Raw genomic sequence first — 7098 nt, 5'->3', positions numbered from 1 at the left:
GTAACTATTTTCAAAAATATACGAACTTTACTCACTACAAAACTCTGTAGCTGAAGAATTAAAACAATCATCCACATAGCCTTAATTTAGCCTGAGGTAACATAAGCCATGGGACACCTCCGAATATCCTATCGCTCCTCCTTTTGCCTGGTGTAGCGCAGCAGTTGGACGTGTCATGAACTTAACAAGTCGTTGGAAGTCCCCTGCAGAAATATTGGGCCATGCTTCCTCTATATCCGTCCATAATTGTGAAAGTGTTGCCGGTGCAGCACGTTGAGCAGGAACTAATCTCTCGATTGTGTCCCATAAATGTCCGGTGGGATTCATCTCGGGCGATGTGGGTGGCCAAATCATTCGCTCGAACTGACTAGAATCTTGGACAGCCAGTCGCAAACAGTTGTGGCCCGGTGACATGACATCGTTGTTTTCTCAAACAAGTCCAAATAGCCGAATATGATCGGTTCAGTTGTACCAGAGGACAGAATCCATTCTGTGGTGTCAACATTAGACACCGCGCTAGAGGTTGCGATAGTCGATAGCGGTCCAGCACTTGCAACCTCTCTGGACTCCCTGACGCTTGCAGCGCCGCCGTATGACACGGACAGAGACTTGGAAATCGCACGTCCGAGTCAGCTACAGGTCGTGAGCGAAGTACGATTAGAATAGCCTTCAGCTCGCTAGGTTAGCAGCCACTAGTTCGCGCATGTATTACGCACGTAATACCAGAATTATGTTATCTTGCTTGTTGTATAATCCAGTTAATGTTTGTTAATGAGTCATTTGTATTCAAGAAAGATAGTTGTTGAAACTTCCAGGCAGATTAAAACTGTGCCCCGGGCCGAGACTCGAACTCGGGACCTTTGCCTTTCGCGGGCAAGTGCTCTACCAATCGAGCTAATCAAGCACGACTCAAGCCCCCTCCTCACAGCTTTACTTTTGCCAGTACCTCGTCTCCTACCTTCCAAGCTTTACAGAAGCTCTCCTGCGAACATTGCAGAACTAGCACTCCTGAAAGAAAGGATATTGCGGAGACACGGCTTAGCCACAGCCTGGGGGATGTTCCCAGAATGAGATTTTCACTCTGCAGCGGAGTGTGCGCTGATATGAAACTTCCTGGCAAATTAAAACTGTGTGCCGGGCCGAGACGCGAACTCTGGACCTTTGCCTTTCGCGGGCAGAAGTAAAGCTGTGATGACGGGGCGTGAGTCGTGCTTGGGTAGCTCAGTTGGTAGAGCACTTGCCCGCGAAAGGCAAAGGTCCCGAGTTCGAGTCTCGGCCCGGCACACAGTTTTAATCTGCCCCGAAGTTTCATATCAGCGCACACACCGCTGCAGAGTGAAAATCTCATTCTGGAAGATAGTTGTTATTAGTTATGTTCCTGGAGTGCAGTAGCAGGACAAAGTTAAGTAAAAGTTATTTACGAAATTATTCCAGTATTAATTATTATAGAATGTTCCAGATTCCTACAAGCACCCCACTCGTGCTAGCCTCTATCATCCCACTGCAAATCCCAGGGGTACTGATCGAAAAGCGTCCTGCATTTCTGTGAGGTCATGACATGCTGCCATCGACCTTCACATCACATTCCACGTAAACACTGTCTTCGCCGTGGTGGAGCGACCACCAGCTTGCACAGTGCCATATTGACAGCCTTGTCACGTGGTCTTACCAACTGACATCGGGATTCATGTCACCAGGTCAAACCGATTTGGTCATGAGTTCAGGAGAGGCGCTGCAGGCGATGTCGTTCTTTGAGCAAAGGCACTCGCGTCGGTCATCTGCTGCCATAGCCCATTAACGCCACATTTCGTGGCACTGTCTTAATTGATACGTTCATCGTTCGTTTACATTCATTTCTACGGTTACTTCACGCAGTGTCACTTGTCTGCTAGTACTGACAACTCTACGCAAACGCCGCTGCTCTTGGTCGTTAAGCAAAGACCAGTGGGCACTGTGTTGTCCGTGGGGAGAGGTAACCCGTGATTTCCAAAACGGAATGTCCCATGCGTCTACCTGCAACAACCATTCCTCGTTCAAAGCCCGTTAATTCCCGTTGTGCGGTCATAAACACATCGGAAACCTTTTCACACGGATCACCTGATACAAATGACACCTCCGCCAGTATACTGCCGTTTTACATCTTTTGTATGCGATACTACCTAAACTAAAACTAAACTCCTCCTGAACAGGCCATGAAGGCCCAACGGTACCGACCGGCCGCGGTGTCATCCTCAGACCACAGGCGTCACTGGATGCTAATACAGAGGGGCATGTGGTCAGCACACCGTTCTCCCGGCCGTATGTCAGTTTCCGAGACCGGAGCCGCTACTTCTCAATCAAGTAGCTCCTCAGTTTGCCTTACAAGGGCTGAGTGCACCCCGCCTGCAAACAGCGCTCTGCAGACCGAATGGTCTCCCATCCAAGAGCTAGCCCAGCCCGGCAGCGCTGTAACATCGGTGATCTGACGGGAACCGGTGTTACCACTGCGGCAGGGCCATTGACATGCGATACTACCGCCATCTGCACATGTGCATATCACTATCAGAAATGGCTCTGAGCACTATGGGACTTAACATCTGAGATCGTCAGTCCCCTAGAACTTAGAACTACTTAAACCTAACTAACCTAAGAACATCACAGACATACATGCTCGAGGCAGGATTCGAACCTGCGACCGTAGCGGTCGCGCGGTTCCAGACTGAAGCACATAGTACCGCTCGGCCACACTGGCCGGCTGCATATCACTATCCAGTGACTTTTTGTCACCTGCTGTATTATACAGAATTTAAATATGTAGAGCTGGTAATATTTACAAACGCTGCACGAAACACAGTATAGTACATCAACAACAACAAAAACGGAAGAAGATGACAAAAACTGCCAGTGGCAGTCTTTTATGCATGTTCCTTCATGTCATTCTAAAATGATTCACTAGCTTCAAACATCGACCAGGAAACCTCATGTGTTGCTTAGTACAGTGTCGTCCTGGTACAGCATTCTCCCCTACTCTGAAACGGCTTGATACAACATTTGCCAACAATGTCGTCTATCATCAGCTGCTTCACAAATTACATACCGTATTACGGACGAAGCGTTGTGATCTTTGTAGCAACACATGTCAGAATTCTTGAAGTACGTTGTAAAGGACGAAGTGTGCTACTGCCAGTGTGGCGCCGCGGACTTGGCACCGTAAATTTATACGCAGACCAAAGCGAACGAAGGAATGACTCCCTCGCGACCTTCCTCTGAACGGAAGTGAACGGCACGCGCTCACATTTCTCCGTCGCCCATAAAAACGCGATCGAAGGCGGGCGCACGTGTGTGAGGCAGACCGCCCCCCCGGGGGCAGTGGAGGCGGCAGCGCGCAGGCCGCCGTTGGCTGCGCAGCAGTCGGGACGCCTCCCACAGGCCTGCCCCCCACGTCCAGGACCGACAACTCGGCCAGCAAACTGGAACAAGCACACCGTGCTGCCGAGTCTCCCCTTTGAGAGGAGCACAGCGCCAACTTCCGTACGACATACAGGGTGAGCATAAAGTCTTCCCTGATCACAAAAATTTGCGGTCTTTCTAAGGAACTACAAGTACGCGGTTTGTTGCAAATGGTGACTTAACTGATAAACTTCTTATGGACACATTTCTATGTGACCTTTGACAACATATGATTTCTTTTCTCTCAGGTAGCATACTTTACCGGAGCTAATGTCACAATAGCGTGTATGCAGTTTAAACTGCAATATTTGTTGTTACATGAAACACGGTCAGCTATTACAGCTCAAAGGTAGAAATGCCTACGGTCGAGATCAGTCAGATATGAAGAGCGTCAAAGCAGAGGATGTTGTGAAAAGTTTAAAGAAGCTCGCATTTTAGGTGATAACGCGAGAAGAGGTATTCCTGGAGTGGCCGAAGACACTGTTGGTGCCTCGAATACAGCATTTCAACGTAGTCCGCGGAAATCGAATCGCCGTATTTCCAGAGAAATACCAGAGCTATTCGGAAAGTAAGGTTCAAATGGCTCTGAGTACTATGGGACTCAACATCTGAGGTCATCAGTCCCCTAGAACTTAGAACTACTTAAACCTAACTAACCTAAGGACAACACACACATCCATGCCCGAGGCAGGATTCGAACCTGCGACCGTAGCAGTCACGCGGTTCCGGACTGAAGTGCCTAGAACCGCACGGCCACCGCGGCCGGCCCGGAAAGTAAGGTCCGGTCGATCACGAAATGCTGACCACAGTGAGAATCAAAAATGTCTTATTTGCAATAGTTAGTTACATATTCTAGCTACTTCTCTACGTAGTCGCCACTCCGATTGAGACATTTGGCATAGCATTGTACCAACATTCAAATACCTTCATCATAGAAGGCAACCACCTGTGCTTTCTGCCAATTAGGTACACTGATCTGCAACGTTTCTGCACCAAAATGTTGTCGTCATAGCCAGCCTTTCATGTGAGCAAACATGAAAGTCAAATGGAGACAAGTCCGGACTGTATGGCGGGTAATCCAAACACTTCCCACCAAGAAGCTGCAGACGTGTCGTCATTGATCCTGCAATGTGCGGCCGAGAATTATCATGAATAAGGGACTGCAAGTCAGTTACAGTGAGTGGGCTGCATGAAATCAGGCCAAATATCTCCCGGGCACTAATACCTGGCGGGAGTCACTATTTTCTAGGAATCTTTAAGTGCTCACTGCGAGTCCATAACTGAAAAGAGGGACGTGACGTGATCGACTGGCATATTAGAACCACTGCCCAACACATCTACTCAAAGCTCCATTGGATTTTCACTGTGTTTTCCACTTCGCAATCTATCGGACCTTACTTTGACAACAGCCCTCGCTTGCATACCTGACAGCACCATAGTGAAGTTTCTGACACTCCACTTCTTTTCACGTTTGTCAGACATCAGAAAAAGCACGCTGTGAGTGCGTTAGCGTCAGTAGAATAACTTTTGGGATTAGGAGTGGACTTTTATTCTATGACAGATCACAACGGTGTCTAGCTGTACTGAATTTGTTTTATTGCTGTTTTGTCGTTAAAGAAGCACACGGGTTTACATAGATTGTGACATGGCAATTTCAGGACAGTTGTCAAGATAACGCATTACGTCCTGTTCAACAGAAATAACACTGAACACAACTATATCAAATTTAAACAGAAGGTTCTCTACAAGATTTTTCTTACTTCTAGACAGCGAAGTTTGCCAATTTTATGAGAAATCATCCGATTCCGATTCTAAGTTCAGTACTATTTAGGATTACAATCAAGTCTATGGGGGATGGTTAGTTTTTGTGACAAGATGAGCAAACAATTACTCAAGGTTACTCGAGGTCACAATTGTACGCAAGCTAGTGATCCAAAAATTTTATGCCTCTGAAAGCGGCATTCACCTTTAGCTGCGACGTGCTGTCAGTTTTATGGCTGCTCTCGCCCTCTGAAAATCCTATAAAAAGCTAATCAAAATCTTTACTGATTTTTATCAGCTGAATTGTCCTACGTTTCTCCTTAGGCGAGAAAACATGCACTCATCCCTAATCTGTAAAATATGGCGATATACACATGCATAGTGGTAGCAGCGTGTATACTTCAATGCTCTCTCCTGACAAGAACAATTAACTACATGGCTGTTTTGTTTGTCCGCTATCGGAGCTCATCGACTCTTCGGCTAATTTCTAGCTGAATGTCAGCCAAAGTGAACGCAGTGTTCGCACAAAAATTCCTCTTTTGGCGTCATACAGAGCGTGATGCGCCCTGTTCTGCACTTGACGCTGGTTCAGAGGAGAGTCCCCAAAGTTCTCGGGATTGTGTCTTTAGTAGCAAGCTATCCCCCACCTTCCTTTTCATGCTTCACGTCAAAGCTTTTTCAGACCAATGTTAGAGTTCCTTTCATCTTGTGGAAACTACTCCTTCAAATCGCAAAGGGCCAACCCTTAAACCGCATCGAAACATGGCCCCTTTTTCTCCTTCCGAGTTTCTTTCAGCCAATTGGACATTTTGTGCCCGCTCCTGACGCCTAAAAGTAACACGCGTATATTACGAGCGCATCACGGGCCTTTCACGTGATCAACTGCATCGCTGGTCTGTTTGAACCCCTCTGGAAATTCCCCAAAGCAATTTTCTAAAGAATTTCTCTGTCGCAAGCACCGCTGGGCCACTACCTTCTCCCCTCGATGTATCCCCCGGCGCCTTCGTCATCCCTCTCGATGTGTGTCACCAACTCCTGTTAGAAGCGTTCCATTGTACACAGGTCAGGATGGCGCAACTCGCGTGTGGCCCCAAACTAAAATGTTTCTTCCAGTAGCTTTTTCCACATTTTGCTTATTGTCTAATGCTTCACGACTGCAGCACACTCTAACGTTTCCAGTCGTAAGAGGATATGGGAAAATACGTCAATCATCTCTGTTCAGTGCACTCCGCAAAGTTCCACCAACATTTTTGTACCAATCGTGGTCGTTGCCACCAATCTTCAATAGGACTCTTTGACATCACATCGTGTCTTCTTGAGTTGCTCAGTCAACTCCCTGTCTTTCACTGGAAGTACGAAAGCAACCGTGAAAAACGCCAACAAAAAAAAGAAAAAAAGAATATCACCTGGATGTCAGGCGCTAGTGTATCAGGTGTCTCTCGGCTTCAGACCCCAGATTCAAAGAACTATGGAAAGCAATACTATCTGCAGGGGTCGGCCAATCGAAGACCACACCGCAGATATTAATATAACATTTGAAGCTGGAACCAGCAATTCGCGCTCGCCGTCGCTTCATGGCTAATATAATGCCCAAGAGCTATAGCAGGTCGGCCGCCCTGAGGAGCCGGCACATGCTATTGTCCACTCCTCGTCGTATTCGCAGAAAAGTCAGCCCAACCCGACCTCAAGTTTTCTGCCATACTCAACGCACATGGCCCTCATCGAGGCCGGCCGCTGTCGCCGAGCAGTTCTACGCGCTTCAGTCAGGAACCGCGCTGCTGCTACGGTCGCAGGTTCGAATCCTGCCTCGGGCATGGATGTGTGTGATGTGCTTAGGTTAGTTACGTTTAAGTAGTTCTAAGTCCAGGGGACTGATGACCTCAGATGTTAAGAGCCCAACAACACAGA

The 7098-nt window shown here is 47.7% G+C and overlaps 1 non-coding gene across 1 annotated transcript; it reads left to right on the top strand.

The window, feature by feature from the left end:
- Nucleotides 1-1209: 1209 nt before the first annotated feature.
- Trnas-cga (transfer RNA serine (anticodon CGA)) lies at nucleotides 1210-1284 on the top strand. Its single transcript has one exon. It is a non-coding gene; the product is annotated as a tRNA-Ser (tRNA).
- The last annotated feature ends 5814 nt before the right edge of the window (nucleotides 1285-7098 follow it).

This window comes from Schistocerca serialis, chromosome 2, assembly GCF_023864345.2.
Source record: "Schistocerca serialis cubense isolate TAMUIC-IGC-003099 chromosome 2, iqSchSeri2.2, whole genome shotgun sequence".
NCBI classification, from domain to species: Eukaryota; Metazoa; Arthropoda; class Insecta; order Orthoptera; family Acrididae; genus Schistocerca; species Schistocerca serialis.
This window is presented reverse-complemented; position numbering and strand designations above follow the sequence as displayed.